Consider the following 20,473-nt stretch of genomic DNA (forward strand, 5'->3'; position numbering starts at 1 on the left):
AAATAAATTTAAAATATATACAATAAAAATTAATTTTACTTTTTAAACCTTTTTAAATATAACTGATAGATAATTTAAAATTAAATATGTGGCTGCTATTATGTTCCCATTATGCAAATATGATTTAAACTCAGGGTCAGTTTCCTCTCCTATTAAAAGGGGCAAATATCTGCCCTTCCTATTTATCAGGGTTGTTTTAAAATTAAGTGAGGTACTCTTTGTGAAAGTGCTCTGGAAAGTACTACACAAATGTAAGATCACACTCCAGGGAATTTTAATACTTGTCTGGTCACCTATTGTGTTACTTGCTCCCTGGAAGGTGCTAAAACTGTTTTTCTTTTGCTGACTTTTAAATGGTTGGTGTGTATGTGTGTGGAGGGGGCAGGGAGTGTATAAAGTAATAATACAGGCTACACACCTAATAATGAGCACATTTATTCAGTCTTCTCATTTATATTCTCTGTATGCCCTGAATCCATCACCTCATTAGCCTCAGTACGGAGCCATATAGATCGTAGATGCTACTTACATATACAGTGAGAATCTCAGCTTGTGTCACAGACCTCAGGATCCTCCTGGGAAAAAACGTTTCCGAGGGGAAAGGAGTCCAAGCACAGCTGTCTCAATGGAAAGCTGTCAGAGAAGATAGTGCCTGGTTATAGCACAGTGATCATTATTTAAGTCCATCCCAGGTCAGCTCCTTCCTGTGTTCGTATTGTAAGGCAAAAGAACTGGGGACACTGTTTCCCAGAATTCTTTCAAACGGTGCTTTGTCATAACAAGTGTCTTAATTAGTTCAGGCTGCTATAACAAAAATGCTGTAGACTGGGTGGCTTTAACAACAGGGATTTATTTCCCAGAGCTCTGGAGGCTGGCAAGTCCAACATCAAGATGCTGGCAGATCTGGTGCCTTGAAAGAGGAGCCACTTCAGGTTTGTAGATGGCTCTCTTACTGCAGTCTCCCACAGTAGAGAGCAGAGAACTAGCTTCTGGCCTCTTTTGGTTCTTATCCTCCCTCACCGGAGGATATATCCATTGATTTGAGACAGGTGGGAGGTTGGTGGTGGGGGTTGGGGAGCAACATTGACCATCTGCCTCTTCTGTATGAACTCCAACGAGAGATCAAACCCACAACCTAGGTATGTGCCCTGTCCGGGGATGGAGCCCCCAATCTTTTTTGTTGTGTGTACAGGACCTTGCTCCAACCAACTGAGCCACCCGGCCAGGGCTCTGGCCTCTTCTTGTAAGGACACTAACTCCATGACCTGATTACCTCCCAAAGGCCCCACCTCCTGATACCACCACATCAGGGATTAGATTTCAAAATATGAATTTTGGGGGACACAAACATTTAGTCTATAACATCAAGTCACCATTCACTGGCACTCACCTGTGAGAAACATACAGGACAACACAAAAGTGGGTTTACTGTTGTGAGTCCATGAGACGCAGAGTTTATTCTTGTACTAGTATTTATTAATTATTGCATTTACGTCCATATAAATAACTGTAAACCTACTTTTGCCCCACTCTGTATAGGGAAGGGGGTATGTCACCTTCACCTCCAAAATTTGGCTCTCAGGTATTAGCTCAGTCAGGATACTGTTGGGGAAGCAAAAACAACACTAGGTTTAAGCAGAGGGTATTAAATACAGAGAATCGCTACGTGAGTGTTGAGAGGCTAAAAGGTCACAAAGGGAACACTGAGGTAACCCAGATATTTGGAACTGCAGCAAGCAGTTAACCTGCATGGTGAAGGGAACAAAAGAATACAGGTGGGGTCACAGGAACCTAGGAACTCAGAGAAAAGGTGCCACAGGGCTGGTGTCTACACCTTTAGGGGACAGTGGGTTAGAGCAGAGCCAACTGCTGCTGCTGGAATAATACTGGTGGAACAGACACACACAAGGAACCTTTTTCTTCCCATCTCCCACCTTCCAACCTTCCCCTAATAATGCCTCCTTTTGGCAGAAGCAAACAGGAGCCAACCATCAAGAGAGTTTGGCAAGTACTAGCCCCAATATCACATAGAATATAGAAAAGCAGGCTAGGATCTAAGAAGCAACAGCATATAATCGACACTATTCCAGTTTAACTGTGGCACAGATGTAAGTGCTGGTACTAGGTGCTTACACCCATAGATGTAAGCACAGCCCCCAGTGGGAACTGCTGAGAGAAATGGGGGAGAGTGTTGCGTGAACAAACAGAGCAGTCTTTCCCAGGAGGGATAAGTGTGATACACTTTCTTGGAAATCCTAGAAATTATTCGTGGGGATGTCTTTTTTTTTCAGTTGAGCCTTATTTACTTACTTATTTTAAAGATTTTATTTATTTATTTTTAGAGAGGGGAATAGAGAGAGAAACAAGGAGAGAAACATCAATGTGTGGTTGCCTCTCGTGGACCCACTGGGGACTTGGCCCACAACCCAGGCATGTGCCCTGTCTGGGAATCAAACTGGTGACCCTTTGGTTTGCAGGCTGGCACTCAATCCACTGAGCCTCACCAGCCAGGGCGTGGTGGGGAAATCTTTTGATGGTAGAGGTACTGTAAAGCAGAGGAAGTCAGATAACAACAAAATTTTCAGATAACAACAAAATTTGGTCAACCTTATCTGTATTTACAGACTGGGAAACTTAGAATTACATCTGATTTTCTTAAATGAATTTTAAAAATAAGTATACTAGAACAGCCTGTGAACCTATTTGATTAAAATTACCATTATTGTCTATTGGTTTTGTCCATAGTTCTTCTAGTAACGTCATTCCAGTTTTCTTTCGGAGGACCACCTCTCAGCTCTTCTGGAAGATCATGAACATTCAGGTGACTTGCTCATATTCTTTTCCCCTCTCCACCCCAGGCAACCACCTGGCCACAGCACTTAGTTCATGTTCAGGTATGAGCAATCAGAGTTCATACCAGGAACTCTGCTGGACTAATCAGAAAAGAGGTGGTGTTCTTCTAACGGAGTTGCTAGGTGAACAGAATACAAGTGGAGCTGTGGTGGTCATCCCTAGCAGGCAAAGTTTGCTAGATACAAAACCCATGCCCAGGAAAATACATGTAAAAGGAAAAACCAAAATTTTAATAAGGTTGAGCACTTGGATCCAACCATATTTGGAGCCAGGTCTGTTGCTAGATTTTTTTATTATATAAGACAATGTGTGTTTTTATTTTAAATAAACTAATCCATTTTTTTTAAATCGAGGTAGAGTTCTCATACAGAGAAAAACTCCTATCAAGTATCAATTTTGATTAGTTTTGATAAGTGAAACACTCTTTTAACTAGAGCTCAGTCAAGATAGAGTATGTTTACATCACTCTAAATCTCTGATTCCCACCCAGTCAATCCTTCCTCCAAACTCCATAATGGACAGTTCTGATTCTCACAGATTAAATTTGCCTTTAAGTTTTAAAACTGATTATTAATGTAAATACACAGAAAGAATATATTCTTTCATGTCTGACTTCTTTTTGCTCAACATAATATCTTTGAAATTTATCCATGTCAATCAGTAGTTAATTTTATTGATGACCAGCATTACAATTTAAAGATATACAGTGGTTCCCCCTTATTCCTGGAGGATGCATTCTAAGACTTCAAGCCCAATGATGGATAGCATAACACCCTATTACCACATTTTTCAGTCTATAAGATGCACAACCTAGGTATGTGCCCTGACCGGGGATATTTTTTACCACATTTTTTGCTTCAAAATTTTTTCTTATGGTGTGGACCCCAGGTGCACCTAGGTTTTAGAGGAGGAAAATAGGGGGAAAATTTTTGAAGCAAAAAATGTAAAAAGTGCAACTTATAGTTAAAAAATATGGTGTATATATAGGGTGTTTTATATATATTATATATATTATATACATTTTTTCTATACATATGATTATATAGTTTAATTTATAAATTAAGTTACAATGTTAATTTATGTGATAAGGTTAAGATGAAGTTAATTAACTTCTAATAATAACTAATAATAAAATACAATTATAACAATATGCTATGATAAAGATGTGAATGAGGTCTGTTTCTCTCTCAATATATCTTACTGTACTGTACTCATCCTTCTTCTTGTGATGATGTGAGATGATACAGTGCCTCCCTGATGAGATGAAGGGAGGTGAATGATGCAGGCATTGTGACATAGCGTTAGGCTACTGTGAGGGTTACTTGAACATAAGTGCTGTGATATGGCAACAGTTGGTCCGTTAACCTAGATGGCTAGTGAGTGACTTAATGGGTGGATAGAGTATACAGTGTCAATATACTGAACAAAGGGATGATGCCATTCACGTCTGGGGTGGGATGTCTGGAGAGTTCATCATGCTATTCAGAACAGCACATAATTTAAAACTTACAAATTGTTTATTTCTGGAATTTTTCATTTAATATTTTCAGACTATGGACAGCAAAACTGCAGGCAAGGGGAAACTACTATAGCTCTAAAAATGTATTTTTATGGTTATGGATATTTGGGGTATTTCCTGCTGTGCCTAATATAAATAAAACTGCTAGAAATACTCTTGATAAATTATTTTTAAAATATATGCTTTAATTTCATCTGTGTAAATACCTTTGTATGAAAATACTAGGTCATGCCTTGACTGGTATGGCTTATTGCATTGGGCATCCTCCTGCCAGGACAAAGGGTCACTGGTTTGCTTCCCGATCGGGGCACATGCCTGGGTTGCAGGGCCCCAGTTGGGGGGCATGGGAGAGGCAACCAATCAATGCTTTTCTTGCACACTGATGTTCCTCCCTTTCCCTCTCTCTAAACAAAAATAAATAAAATATTTTAAAAAATAAATTACTAGGTCATATTTGAAATGTATGTTTTACTTCCTTAGGAATGCCACCTGCATTTTCCCCTGGATGTCCCAAGGGTATCTTAAATACATTCACCAGACTACTTATTCCTGTCCTTTACTTCACATTTGGGACTTCTGTACTTAATGTCTTGGTGAAGGGTACCAGGTGTCTTAGCCTGGAATTTGGAGTCAACCTAGGCTCCTTATTCTCTCCTTATTCTCTCTGGGCTCCTTATTAGTCTCCAACATACAATCTACATACAATCTGCCACCCAGGCTTGTAGCACAGGTAGTGTATATCCCTAATTTTTCTCTCCTCACTATGACTGCAGTAGAACATAGTACAGTGTTTTTTCACTTTGAGCCAGAGTAAAAAAATAAGTATATTACCTGTATATAAAGATAATGAACAAAAGAGTTTCATAAAATGATACTTATCCATTCTGTGTACTATGTACTATAATGTTCTATGTTCTACTCTATTTCCATTTAAAAATGTAGTCACAGATCATAAATTGATTGGATGATTAATGAGTTACAATCATAGTTTGAAAAAGAAGTGGTTGAAAGCTCATGTCCTGAAGTCGGACAAGGGTTTAAATCCCTACTCCTCTATTTCCTAACTGTAACCTTGGGCAAAGCACCTAGCCTCTTTCAGCTGCAAGCTTCACTTGTGACAAAGGAAATAATAAAAATAATACTGTATCAGAGAGTTGTAGTAAGGATGAAAATGAGTTATAGCAAGGATTAAAATGAGCATTGTAAATCCATAACCTCAGGCCAGGAATAGAAAGTATTCAATTGATGGTAGTTGATTCAGGCCTTCATTTCTTGCTTAAGTTACTGGTCCCCTTCCTGAAAAGGTCTTAGCTGACCTTTCTCCTTCTGGTCTCACCCTGCATGATGCCACGGGGATAATCTTTCTGAAATGCAGATCGAAGTATATTAGTCCTCTCTGCAATTTATTAGTAACTACCTGTGGCTTTGAGGATTACGTATAAGCTTCTTAAAAATACATTTAAACATCTATCGCTCAGCCATATCTCTGGCCACTCTTTCTCTTAGTACACACCTCACCTTACTCCATCATGTCTTCTCTTAAATTTTACTAAACCATTTGCCCTGCCTCATAAATGCCTGGGTATATACTGATTTGTTTCAGTCTTATATATCTTCCCACTTCTGGTTACCTTATATGTAATATGAACTGTAATTCAAGAGTTACTTCCTCTTAGAAGCATCTCTGGGCCACAGGGCTGAGGTGAGTCCCTCCTCCAAGTCCCTTTAGCGCTTTCCCCATACCTTTATAATCACCCTTTTTACACAGTCCCCGCATTCAGAGAAAAATCATCTTTCTTCTTCATGAGACAGTGAGCAGCTAGAAGACAAGAAATTCATTTTCTATCTCTGTATTCTCTGAGGGCACCCAATAAGTACTTAATACGTATTTAATGAAGGAATGGAGGTTTCTAACTTAGAAATATTTCATTGTAATTCTGCTATGCTACTTTTCTGGAAAAACAGATGGCTATTTTATTATGCTAGAACACTGAAGTAGTAAAAACATTTTTTTCGTTACCTAGCATATTTATTGTCAATTAAAAATATAGTCACTAATCATAACAAAATCTCCTGTGGACTATTTTTAGTTGAGGACAGGTAATTGTCTGCTAAGAAAATTGTATTGACATTCGCCCTTTTAAATCTAACAATGTCAATACAAATAGAATCATGATTTCTTTCAATGCTTGCCTACTGAGATAATGTTAACAAAATCTGAAAATAAATATTAAAAACTTGCTCAAACCAACTTTTGGTTTAGTTCTTTTTTATGCAAAATAAAAGCAAAAGCTCTGAAAATTCAAATAAATTTCATGGAATTGAGATACCATTGATGATTTACTTACTAATTATGAAAGAAGAAAAATACCAGTACACATCTCAATAGTTTTCTTTCTCCACTAACAAAATAATTAACTTGTAAATTTCATCAAATGACCAAAAATGATTTACCCAATAAACAGAACAATAATCAAAAGATAGAGCTTTCTGTACTGCAAAGGTAAATAACAACAATTTGACTAAATTTCTTTTTATAAGAGCAGAGCACTTTCTGTCTCCAATTTTATTATACTTTATACCCAACTTACGTTTTCCTGAGCTATTCAGTTTCTTTTAAAAACTTCACATATTAGATACTATTTAAAAGTTATTGTATGCTGACAACCTACTATTTACCTGGAATTTAATACTAAAATTTTCTAGCAACGTGGATCCTGAGAAGTTAGATTTAAAAATGTTTGAATTTTGTATTACTTATCACATATTTAGGTAAAATATATAAAATTGTGATAATACAGCCCTGGCTGGAATAGCTCAGTGGATTGAGTGCAGGCCTGCAAACCAAACGGGTCGCTGGTTCTGTTCACAGTCAGGACACATGCTTGGGTTGTGCTCCAGGTCCCCAGTAGGGGGTGTGCAAGAGGTAACCACACATTGATGTTTCTCTCCCTCTCTCCTTCCCTTCCCCTCTCTAAAAATAAATGAATAAAATCTTTTTTTAAAAATTGTGACAGTATTATTCTTTTTTTTAAATTTTTTTATTTTTAGGAGTGGTATTAAATGAACATTTGAAAGTTAGCAGAGGGTAATTATACTGGTGTGCTTTCAAAGATATGCTTATTTGTAGTATGTTTCTTTTAAAATTTGTAACTTCTGGATTATCTACAGTTGGAAAGTCTGCTTACTACTTTGCCTATTTTATGAAACTTCTAACAAATTGTTCAAATTAGTTTCTCCATATGGAAAATAAGAATCATTCTATTGGGAAACATTTCTAGGAAAATTTTAATATTATCTGTCTCATTGCCACATAGCATGAAACAAGGCAATCAAAGTTCTGTAGAAAATAAACATTTAGTTAGCAATGCAACAAATCTGGTGATATTACAATATCAGTGTAAGCCCAGGAATATGAAAAAATAAAACTCTGAAGCGCTTAATGATTATTAATATAATTTCATTCATAAATATAGTTTTTAAAAACAATTAGAAACCGATTCCTGTTGGATATAATTTTACATAATAGTGATATAAAAATGTAGGTTTATTGGCTTTTTTTTGAAAAGCCAAATCCTATGCAATACATATAGTGAAATGAAATGTTAAATTCAGTAATCTTAGGAAATTCTAATTCTGCAAAATAATTATATTAAAACCCTGTAAAATCATATAAAAACTTGAAACATATTTTGCATAACTTTTTACAAATAGTTGAATAAACTGTTTTTTACTTCTGTAGGGTTATGATTCTTTTTGTCTTCATTTAACATCAAGTAGGTTGATAATCACTGTTATTCCAAATGTGATTGAGTGAATAAAACTGCACATTGAAAAGATCTTGAAAATGTGTTACATACGATTAATGTTTTGGAGACTTTCTGATTTTCCAGCAACTCTATTAACCTGTATGTGAAACACATTAAATGGGAAGCCTGGAATTGAGCAGATGTAGGCTTGAATCTTGATCTTACCACTTACTACTTCAGTAGTAGTAAAGAATCTTGTAGTAGATTCTTTAACCTCTCTGTATCTGTTTACTCAGATATAATGATGAGTAACAATATCTGTCTACTATCATGATTGGTGATGGAATGAGATTATATGGCCTAGCACATTATGAGTGACTAAATTACTTTCATTCTCAGCTCTCCTCCTGTGGTAACAACCCCCATTTGACTCTGGAAGAGATGTTTGTTTTTTTACCTAAATACAGTATGTTTCTTGACTCAAGAGCAACTTCTTTAAAAGTAGTCCACTGATGCGTTTATTCAACTACTTCTAATGAAGTCGGTAACCAGTGAGCTATTTTTGACAAAGAGCATTAGCAGATTTAAAAAAAAAACGATGAAAAGTTATCTCAGTGCAGTTTTGGAGATTACTCATTTATTTTTCACTGACATAATTACTATCTTCTACCGAAAATTACATTTAATTATCATATTGTTCAGGTGCGTTAGTCTGAAACTGGAAGTAAAATATATTTACAGGATGAAATAAAAGCTCTGAAATAATGCAAAGTTAGGAAAACGAGGTCAAACAAGAAACAATTACCATAATCATGGTCAGAAGACTGATTAGAATACATTTACCTTGATGAATTAGAGTATCTGCAGATGTAGGTAAGACAATTACCTACATCTCGAAAAATTAACAAAACATTTTATTTTATTTTTCAGTAAACGTTTCAGTAAAGGTTTTTAAAATAACCTTTACTGAAGAGATGATTTTTTTCACCTTCCCTACCTCCCACAATGAATTAAATGCTCTTTACCGCACTGTCATTTTTCAAAGAGGAAAATATGCCATTCAACAGCTCTCAAATAGGTTATTGACATGCACCGCAGACGTTTCTTTTAAAAATTTGTGTGCAAATGATTGAATATCATTCCACCTCATACCCGTTCCAAAACCTAAAAATCACTTTCAAGCCACATTCACAGCGCGTTCGTGATTTACGAAGGCCACGATCTCCAGGCTGGAGCAATTGTGCATTAAATACACATCCTCCTTGCAAATCAGCGATTTTAGGGCTAAGACCGAGAAGTAACTAGCTAGCTACGGATTTGTTTCTAATTTAAAACCAGTCGTTTTCCAAAAGGGATTCGAGACAATTGTGTTTTCAGTTGCGCAGTCTCCGATTTCTACAATTCACGAACCCCCTGGCCTCTGCGCGCCCATCAGCCCACTAGTACCACCCAAAGACCCGGACGCTCCGCCGTGGCACCTCCCTCCACACCGTTTAAAGAGCCACAGGCGCGCTTGGCTGAGAGTGGGCACGAAAGACCTCCCTGTTCTCGGTAGCCTCTACAGCTAGAGCGGTCAACCAGTGGCCGCCTTCTTCTGTACTCGTCGTCCCGCCTTCCAGTTCCACCCAAGCCAATAGAAGGGGCCATATGGCGAAAAGAGCCAATAGGAGATTGGGGTGGGGGGGGGCATTGTTGGTCTCCCGCAGTGGAATCTGGGCCTCCGCCTCGGTTACCTTGGAGCCGAGGTCGCCACGCCACTACAAAACAAGTGCTGCTGTCCCCGCCCCTACTCCAGCGCTGTATTCAAACTTCCCGCACCCCGACATCTCCCGCGCCCCGACAACCTCTCCTCCCGCACCCCGACAACGTCTGCTCCCACCCCTCAACCTCCGCAGGGTCCTCAGGAGCCAGGTGTCCACTCTGGTCGCCAGACGCCGAGAGCCGGCGGAGAGTTTGGTCCACAAAGAGGAGGCAAGGAGGTGTGACACCCGGTCGGCTCCGCGGAGGGGCCGGGCAGGTTGAGGGTGGGCTTGGGTGTGGGCGTGGAGACAGTGGGAAGTTGAATACTATAGGTAGAACTGGAGTGTGGAGGAGATGGGGGATAAGGCGTTCGGGAATGGGAGCGTGCGAGTGGAGTTGCTGAAGCGGGAAGGGTGGAAGGATGACGGATGCGGGAGGATTTGGGGACGTGGTGAAAAGAAAGTCCTAGGAAATAATTGAAGTGCCCGCGGCGACAGTTGCGGGATTGGGAAAGTGGGAGGAGGAGCTGGGGAAGGACTGTTTTTTAGGTTAGGATCTTCTTACGGAAGGGAGGGAATGCTGGAGAAAGTAGAGACCGGGTTAGACGTTATTTTAAAACCCTAAAGGCCTGTGAGACAAGACCAAGAAGGAGGAGGCCTGGTAGCTATGGGATAGTAAATAAGAGATTAAAACTATGGTTACAGGAAAAAGGTTCTTAAGAGTGGAAAATAAAATTTTACACATTTTTCAGGAATGGGGTGAGAGAAGGAAAGAGAACTGGCATGAAGTGTGCCTTCTTGGCATAGACGAGTTGGCACGACTGCTTAGGTGGTGTTTTACGTTGGCAGGACCTTGGTCAATGTTTAAGAATTGAGTCCAGTTTGCCTGCTTTTAAACTCTCATTCACTTTGCAGCCTTGGGCAAATCACTGACACCAATTAGTAGCAAATTACTGGCTAGTAACGAATTGGTAGCATCTTACATATTTTTTCCATTTGGGAGTGGAAGTATTAGATATTATTGAGGATTCATTTTATAGATGTTCCTACTTGTACTTGGTTAAAAAAATAGGGTGGTTTTGTTAAAGCGGATTTGTTACCATAGTTTGGTTTGTATGAGTTATTTGATGGGGCTACTGTTGACTGGCCATTTTCTTAATCTTTTTTATCTTGGACACCCACCCCCCCACCAAATGTCTGAAGAAAATGTTGATTATTATCCCTGGGAAAATACATTTGGGCGCATGCATGCGTAAATAGGTATCCTTTACCTTCAGATTCAGGTTAAAAATGGATTAGATATTTCTTTGGAATCAGTTTGTATCATTTAAGTGATTGTGTGTGTTGGGGGGAAGAGATATGTATTTGGAAGACAGTAAAACTGAAAAAATGTGTGGTTCAAAGATTCTTCTTTTTTTTAAAGACTTATTTATTTTAGAGAGAGGGGAAGGGAGGGAGAAAGAGAGGGAGAGAACATCAATGTTCATGGATAGTTGCCTCTCCCAAGCTCCATCTGGGGACCTGGGCCACAAACCAGGCCTGTGTCCTGACTGGGGATCCAACCCGGACTCTTTGGTTCGAAGGCCAGTGCTCATCCACTGAGCCACACCAGCCAGAGCCCAAAGGTTCTGTACTTTTTTTCTTTAGCATGGTTGTTATTTGAATTATACTTTTCCAAATTGTAGTTTCACATTGAATTTTATATTAGTTTTCTGAGAATTTCATTTTAGGATTTTGTTGCACATTGACTTCACTTGATCTTTGCCAAAAGGCCAAGAAGTGATAACATCATGTTGACTTGTATGTTTATCCAAATATATAATAAGAAATAATAGTTTGTTTTGATTCTCTAAGTTGGCAAAGTATTATTTCAAATATGAAAAGGTAATGTGTTGGCTAAAAAGTTCCTTTGTTTTTTTCTGTAAGACGGCTCTGGTATTGTTGTCTTTAACTTCATTTGAAACAATTTTGTTAGATCGTATTGTGACAGCTTTCATATCATTGTGCATTTAAAAAGAAAACATCAAAACTGGTGAATTTTTGTGTAGCCATGTTAATATTGAAGATGGATGAAAATAAGCTACATTTTCAGCACATTATGCTTTATTATTTCAAGAAAGATAAAAAACATAACTAAAATGCAGACAAAGATTTGTGCCGCATATACTGAAAGTGCCGTGACTGATCAAACGTGTCAAAAGTGGTCTGCGAAGTTTTGTGCTGGAGATTTCTCCACAGTCAGGTAGACCCTGAAGTTGACAGAATAAATCAAGACACTAATTGAGAACGATCAACGTTATATCATGTAGGAGATAGTCAACACACTCAGAATATCCAAATCAATAAAGTTATTGGTGAAAATGAAAAATGTGTCTTTTAATTTATGGAAAAAACGAAATGGATTTTTGGCTAACCCAGTAATTGGTGACTTTGGAAGAGAAATTTTTTTCTGTCAGAGTCACATCTCTTAAACAGTCATGGAACTATAATTCTATAAGACACAGTAAAAGTCCATCATGAGAAAGATGCTACCCTTTATCCTGGTTCTTTTCCTGCCTGCGGTTTTTCATCTCCTTAGTGGGATCCTCCTCCTCTACCCCCATATAATTATTGTGTTTCCTCATAATTCAGTCTTCTGCCTTCTCTTCACTCTGTGTTTTTTTTTTCTTGGCTGAGTTCCAGGCTGAGCATCCTCATGCTTTTGGTAGTGTTGGCTTCCACCATCTATATTTTATTGATGCACTGTCCATTTTTTCTCTTTCTCCAGGAACTCTTTCATTAGCTCCAAATTTGTGTAGCTAACTTCTGCTATTTCCACACGGATTTCACACAGGCATTCTAAATTTTGTATGCCTGATCACCACCAAGCCCATCCTATTGAATAGAACCATAGTCACCCAATTTTGGAAGCCCTAAACTTTGGAATTCATGTAGGTTCTGCTCTCTTCTTATACTCCCCACATATAATCCATCTCCAAGTTCATTTTATTTTACTCGATAAACATTTTTTAATCAATTCTGCACTATATCTGTAGTTAGCCTACCCAGTTCAAACTGCTGTTACTTGCCATTTAATTTCAAGACCAGCTGGTTGTCTTCTTTCAGCCTTTGCGCCTTCCAATTCCTGGGTGAGAGAAGGAGCTTTAGAAATATCAGGTCTGATCTCTGATCATAATATTCCTGGAGAAGATCCTTTGTTTCCAGTCATCTTCTTACTATGACATAAAGATCTTCCCTGTGATGGTTTCTTTCCCTTATTATTACTTTGCTACTACCTTCCAGCCAGTGCAGCCATTCTAAACCAGCATTGTCCAATAGAAATATAATGTGAGCCATATCCATAATTTAACATTTTGTCAGTGGCCACTCAAGAAAATACACTCAGTTTCAATATATTCTATTTAATCCAACATATCCAAAATGCTATTTCAACATGTAACAAATATAAAAGGTTATTAAAGAGATACTTTATGTTCTTATGTACTGAGTTTTCAAAATCCCATGTATATTTTATACTTACAACATATCTCAATTCCAACTAACTACATTTCAAGTGCTCAGAAGCCACTATTGTAACACAATTGTAAACTATCTGCAGTTGGATTATATGCCATAGTGTATGTCAGGGAGCAAACCAGGGCTTGTTCTCAACAGGCAAACAGCAAGCCATCCACCATCCCTCTGCAGGTACTACCGGAAGGGCTACCGCACCTACCGGCCTCACTGCAGATACAATCACACGAGCCCCTCCGCTGCAGGTGGAGGTACTGTGGGCTCTCCACGGTTGACCTCCCCAGGTTTCCACAGTCCTCACTCCCATTCTTACCTCACTAGTTTACATGTGCCTGGGGAACGTGAAAATAGTACATTGGTACTTAGAGACTCTGGTGTGGCCAGAGGAAAGGCTTGCGCAAGCGCAGTGAGTAATCCAGGAGGCAGCGACCCCTAGGAGCAGCCAGGAGATGAAGCTGCATTGCTACCCAGGTGCAGGCAGGGGTGGCCTTGATTACTTAGAAACCAAATGCTTCATGCCTTTTACTTTTACCTGTTCTACTTCCTCTTATTGAAATAGGGTCTTCTCTCACCAACTGCCCTTTTTTACTAACCTTATCTACCATCCCACCCCCCAAAACACAAACATACAGCTCAAATCATAGTTGTGCTTAATCTCTGCTGGTACCTAAAGATTCACTTTAGGCATGAATGCCTCTGGAAACCTTTCCAAATTACCTTCTGTCCTCAAATCTTAGTTTTGAGTTTACTTAGCCTCCTGTACTTTATCGTTAGTACTTACACTCTTATGTTACCTTTCTCTTCTTGGCTGGGAGTTTCTTAATGGTAGGGGATCACTTGTGTCTTACTTATTTTTGTATCTCCAACTCTTTCTATATAGTTCAGTGCCTGATACTTAGATGTTCAATAAATACCTTATGAATGAATGAATATTTGGTAATGTTATTTGACTGACTAAACTTTAGGAATATGTACTGTAATTAAGATGCCTTAATTTGACCCATTGTTTCAAAATACTGATTAAGAGAATCTGATTATGCCTGAAATTTTAAGTCTAGTAATTACTGTGATCTGACTAAGAGTCTAGGACACCATATTTAAAATTAAGCATAGTATTTTTTAAAGCAAGGGTAGATGTCTTGTAAACAAATGTAAGATAAAGGAATGCTTTGGGAATATTCTGGAACAAATGAGTGGAAAAATTTATTTCCATTCATTTTTTTCCTTTGTAGGAGAGAAGTAGTTGCAGTTTTCATGCAGCAATATTGTTTTTACCTTTATCTCATCTTTATTTTTCTTTTTGAGGAGAGAGATCTCCTTATTTATATTTTTCTCTCTTAGTTAATTTTTATTATACTCCTCTGGTTGCCCATTGTGTGAGTTCTCTTGTTGGCGGCAGAGGTAGTGAGGCAGCAATAATTTATACAAAGAAGCTGAACACAGGGAAATGTTATTTGATTTTATACAGTTTCTTTTCCTTAAAACAACAACCTTTTATAAAGCCACATAAATCAGAGAGTCATTATGATATTCCATACACATTGGACTCTCTAGTTTAGATTTACATTCTGAATTATGTGAAATGGTATATCAAGAAAGCATTCTGGTACTGATGGAGCTTAATCTTTTTTATGACCTGTTTTGTGTGACTTATACTATTTGGGACTTTTTTTAGGAAGAAAATTTTTTTGGTGTTAGATTATATTAAGTGTTAAGTGTTAGATTCGGTATGTTTTCTAGCACTGCCATAATAACACTCTTGGCCATTTTTAGAAAATGAATGGTTCTCAAGAATTAAAATTGGGTAAGACTTACAGTTTTTCTTTTTTGCTTTTATCTAGTTACCCCTAGATGAAATATGTATTTTATACTTAGAGCCTATCTCAAATAGAAGTAGGGGAAACAGGTGAACAACTGTTGACTGCTTCATTCTTGGTCACAAAGAATTAGTTTAAATTAGCTGGAGAACTATTGTACATGAAATATAAATCTTCAAAGTTCTATTAATCTAAATAACTTTTTTCTTTTAAGAAAAAATAGTTTAATTAATATAGTGTGACTGGTTTATATTAGTCAAATTATTGTTGTAAATACAGATGAAATTTATTTTGTCTGAAGTCTATTAGGGCACCTCAGTTATTTAAAATTAACCCTATAAAATATTACATCTTTACTGTGATAATAGTTCTGAGCAAAACTGTTTGATATACTAACTTTTCTCTTAGGAATTTTAGAGGTTTGAGTAAGCTTTATATAATTTTTTGGAAGAGGGAAGATACAACATTTTCTTTAAAACAGGTAGGCAAATTTCATACAACAAAACTATTAATGTTCCATTTGGAATAGCATTATAGAATAATCATTTATTCCTCAAAAAATTAATAAGTGGTGGTGTGATTACTGTGGTGAACTAGACAAAAGATTTCTATTCTCACAGGTCTCCCATTTAGTGGGAGAGGCAGTAAATGTGAGATTTAGTCACGGTCTATGAAGAAAATAAAAACAATAACAAGATAAGTGACTGGGTTCACTTTAATGGAATTGTCATGGGAGCCATGTTTGAGAAGGTGGTGTCTGTGCTATGAACAGGATAAAGAGAAGAATCCCTCTTTGTGATGTTCTGAGCAAAAACCTTTTAAGTAAAGAGTGCAGCAAGTACAAAGTCTATGAGTTGGCAACAAGACTGGCATGTTTGAGGCACAAAATAAAGCCACTTTGCCTGAAGAAACAAATGATGGGAGGAGTTGCATAAGATAAGGATGAGGAAGTAGGCAAAAAGGGCAATATCTTGTAGAAGTTGCCATGTTCTGTTAAGGAATATGATGGCTGTAGGAAGCCATTGAAGTGTATTAGTCAGGAGAGCAGTGCCAATTGATCTTTGTATCAAGTAGCTTTTTCTGGCTGAGGAAGCATGGATGAAAGCAGAGTATCAATTAAGAGTCTTGTAGAAGTGAGAAAAAGATAGTGGCTTGGCTTAGGTTAGTAGCACCCGGGATGGTAAGAAATAGAATTGGAATATATTTGGAGATGAAACCACCTGATTTTACAAAGGGTTTGGATGTAGAGTGTGAGCTTAAGAAGGAATGCAGAATGATCCTTAAAATTGGACATGAGTAATTTAGCAGATAGAGGTGTCACTTAATGAGATCAGAAAAATAAGAATTAGGGTAGAAGGGAGACAAATTGTGATTTTGGTTTTGGACGTGTAAGTGTGAAATGATTTTTAGATAGAGTTGTCAGATAGGAAGGTGTATCTACAAATCTGGAAGTCAGGGTAAAAGAAGTCTAGACCCCACCTAAGGAGACAGTGTAGGTATAGTGTAGCCATGTGTGATGCCTCGTGTATTCCAGCATTTAGAGATCAGGAATACGGGACAGCTTTAACAAAGGAGACTGAGAGGACACAGCCAGTAGGTAGTGAGAAAACCAGGAAAACAGGGGTATAGAAGCTAAGTAAGCAAAGAGTGTTTTAGGGAGGGAGGAATGATCAGTTGTGTCAGGTGTTGCTCTGAGGTCAGGGACAGGAAATCCTCTATTGGATTTAGTCAAGATGAATGTCATTAGTGGGGATGAAAATCTGACTAGTGTGGATTCAGAAGAAAATGCCTGTGAAAGAAGTAGAGATATGCTAGATTATAGATTATTATTAAAAATTTTTTATTTGAAAATTGGAAATAGAGAAAAATTGGGTGTCATTGCAGTCAAGTGATAGCTTTCTCTTTGTTGGTAGGAATGATCTGTTGGGGAGGACACAGTTGCAGGAGCACAATTTTTGAGATGGGGAAAAAGTGTGGGGCAGAAGACAGGTGAAAAGTTTAACTCTAAAAAAAAAGTAGAAATGCTGCTTCAGTTTTAGCAAGAAGAGGGCAACAGTGTGGGATAGACACAGATGGCTGTGGCTTCAAAGATGAGGTAATTTGCGTCTCGTTGGTAGTGAAATATATTGAATAGGTCACATAAGATTGGAAAGATCTGGAAAACTTGTAGTCCATTTCAAGTTTTACCAGCTTAGCTCTGAGGTCTTAGATAAATTGTGGTCTTGAGTAAGTCACTTAGTTTTTGTGGGCCTTAGTTTCCTTAATCTATGTAAAGAAAGGAGTGACCCCCCCAGGGTTCCTTCTGGTGCCAAATTGCTGTGTAACCTTATTAGGCCATCATAGTTCGTTTTTGCTTATATTTGATGAGGAAAATTAGTGGTAATCATTCTAATAAGTGCCTTACCCCATTTTTATCTATTTCTTTCTTCTTTTGTTTTGCTATTTCATGTCTTTTTTTTCCTTCAGCTTGTGAATTTTTGTTTGACTGTTTGCTTATTTGAACTGTTTTTCTGACAGCATTGTCAGCCAGGCAACAATGCTTTTATAAGGATTAAAGTGATTTTTCACAAGTGTCTAAGTTTCTATTTTCTAGGAAAACATAAATATTTGGGTTGCTCTATTTTCTAAGGGACACTTGTTTGTTATGAAAAATTGTAACAGAATACAGGATGATACATGTATGCATGTTAGAAATATCTGCCTTATTTTAAAGTTGATCCCAAATAAACAGAAACTTTTTAAAGGTAAGTAAGTGTTCTCTAGTGTTCCTGGCACTACTCTTGAATTTGCTATCATTATTAAGACAGCATTCTCATGTACTGGGTTGGCCCAAAAGTCTGTTTAGTTTTTTCTGTAAAATAAAAGATACAGTTTTCAGGGGACTTCCGCCAAGATGGAGGCATAGGTAGAAACACTGTGCCTTCTCTCACAACTAAGTTCGAATACAACAAAGGTTTGGAGAACAAAGACGCAGCCAAAGAACAGAAAATTGAACTATACGGAAGTCCGACAACAATGAACTGTACAACCGGACTGGTAAGAGGGGTGGAACCAGCAGTGGAGTAAGGTTGGGCAGGAAAGACCCCCGACCCCAGGTGCCCAGGCATCCAGGGTAGCGTCGGGCAGACCCAGTGAGGGCTCGGGGCGGGGGGCTGGCTGCAGTCACACATTCACACACAGATAAACCAGCAAAGGAGTGAGCAGTGAGATGGACCTCGCAGGCCCTAGGGGGCAAACCCAGCTGCGGTCACACATTTGTACACAGTGGGACAGACTGCACAGCCCGGGGTGGCGTCGGGAGGCAGCAGAGGGGGCCCGCCATTGCTTTCCTTTGGCCCCGCCCCCACATACAGCGTCACAACCCAGTGACTGAGTTGCCCTGCCCTCGTGAACACCTAGGGCTTCGCTCCTCATACATAACAGGCATGAACAGTCCAAAATATGGCTCAAGAAGAACTCAAAGCCCCAGAGCTGATAACTCTAAGTGACCGAGAAATAGCAAACCTCTCAGATGCACAGTTCAAAATACTGGGGATCAGGATGCTCACAGAACTGGTTGATTATAGTCACAAATTAGAGGAACATATGAAGGCTAAACTAATTGAAATGAAGGGAAATGCACAGGAAACCAATAGAGATGGAAAGAAAACTGGGACGCAAATCAATGGAATGGACCAGAAGGAAGAACAAAACATCCAACCAGAAAAGAAAGAAGAAATGAGAATTCAAAAAAATGAGGAGAGGCTTAGGAACCTCCAGGACATCTTTAAATGTTCTAACATCTGAATTATAGGGGTACCAGAAGGGGAAAAGAAACAGCCACAAATGGAAAACTTATTTGAAAAAATAATAAAGGAGAACTTCCCCAGTCTGGCAAAGGAAATAGACTTCCAGGAAGTCCAGGAAGCTCAGAGAGTCCCAAAGAAGATGGACCCAAGGAGGAACACACCAAGGCACATCATCATTACATTACCCAAGATTCAAATGAAGGAGAGAATCCTAGAAGCAGCAAGAGATAAAGGGACAGTCACCTACAAAGGAGTTCCCATCAGACTGTCAGCGGATTTCTCAAAAGAGACCTTACAGGCAAGAAGGGGCTGGAAAGAAGTATTCCAAGTCATGAAATCCAAAGACCTACATCCAAGACTGCTCTATCCAGCAAAGCTTTCATTTAGAATGGAAGGGCAGAAAAAGTGCTTCTCAGATAAGATCAAATTCAAGGAGTTCACCATCACCAAGCCCTTATTATATGAAATGTTAAAGGGACTTATCTAAGAAAAAGAGGATAAAAAATATGAACAGTGAAAGGACAGAAAACTCACAGTTATTAACAACCACACCTAAAACAAAAGCAAACCAAGAGGACAGCTAGATCAGGAGCAGAACCATAGAAATGAAGAACGCCTGGAGGGTTAGCAACAGGGGAGTGGGAGGAGGAGAAGTGGGGAGAAGATACAGAAAATAAGTAGCATAGATGGTAGGTAAAAAATAGATAGGGGGGAGGGCAAGAGTAGTAGGGGAAATATAGAATCTAAAGAACTTGAGACACGTGGTCATAAACTAAAGGGGGGGAAGGGGGTGTTCAGGGTGGAGGGGAATGAAGGGGGGAATAGAACAACTGTAATAGTATAATCAATAAAATATATTTTAAAAATTACCAAAAATACAATAAAAGCATGCAACTGCAAAAAAAGATAGGGTTTTCATTTTCATCAGTAACTTTATTGATTTGGATATTTTGAGTGTGTCAGTTATCTGCTATTTGCTTCTAGTGGGTAGAGGCCAGGGGTGATGCTGAACATCTTCCAATGCATAAGTCAGCCCCACAGCAAAGAATTATCTGGCCAAAATCTCATTAGTACCAAGAAACATTCTTACTTCCTCCTGGGTTATTTTGAAGCAAACTCCAGACATTATTTAATTTTATCTATAAATATCTCAGTATATATCCCTAAGGATTCTTTTAAAAAATAAGTGCACCATTATCATCTCACCTAAAACAATAATTCCTTAATATCATTAAATGTTAATTCAGTGTTTAAATTTTGTCTCTTATCTTACAATTTTCTTTATTTTGTTTGCATCAGGATTGAAATAAGATTCATAGGTTGTAATTGCTTATTTCCCTTAAGACTTTCTTTTTAAATTTTTTTAAATTATTTTTAGAGAGAGGGGAAGGGAAGGAGAAAGAATGGAAGAGAAACATCGATGTGTGGTTGGCTCTCATGTGACCCTACTAGGGACCTGTCCTGCAATCCAGGCATGTGTCCTGGATTGAACCGG

At 38.3% G+C, this 20,473-nt stretch overlaps 1 protein-coding gene across 1 annotated transcript in view; it reads left to right on the forward strand.

Annotated features, from left to right (window-relative positions):
- The first annotated feature begins 10,029 nt into the window (after window positions 1-10,029).
- The window catches only part of LCA5 (lebercilin LCA5), a 37,046-nt gene continuing 26,602 nt past the window's right edge, over window positions 10,030-20,473 (forward strand). The window contains exon 1 of the mRNA XM_037039383.1: window positions 10,030-10,100. The gene's annotated coding sequence lies outside the window, so the exon portion shown is untranslated. The remainder of the gene's footprint in view (window positions 10,101-20,473) is intronic.

The sequence above is a fragment of the Sturnira hondurensis genome, unplaced genomic scaffold, assembly GCF_014824575.4.
Source record: "Sturnira hondurensis isolate 20B ecotype Veracruz unplaced genomic scaffold, ASM1482457v3 Scaffold0025370, whole genome shotgun sequence".
Classification (NCBI taxonomy): Eukaryota; Metazoa; Chordata; class Mammalia; order Chiroptera; family Phyllostomidae; genus Sturnira; species Sturnira hondurensis.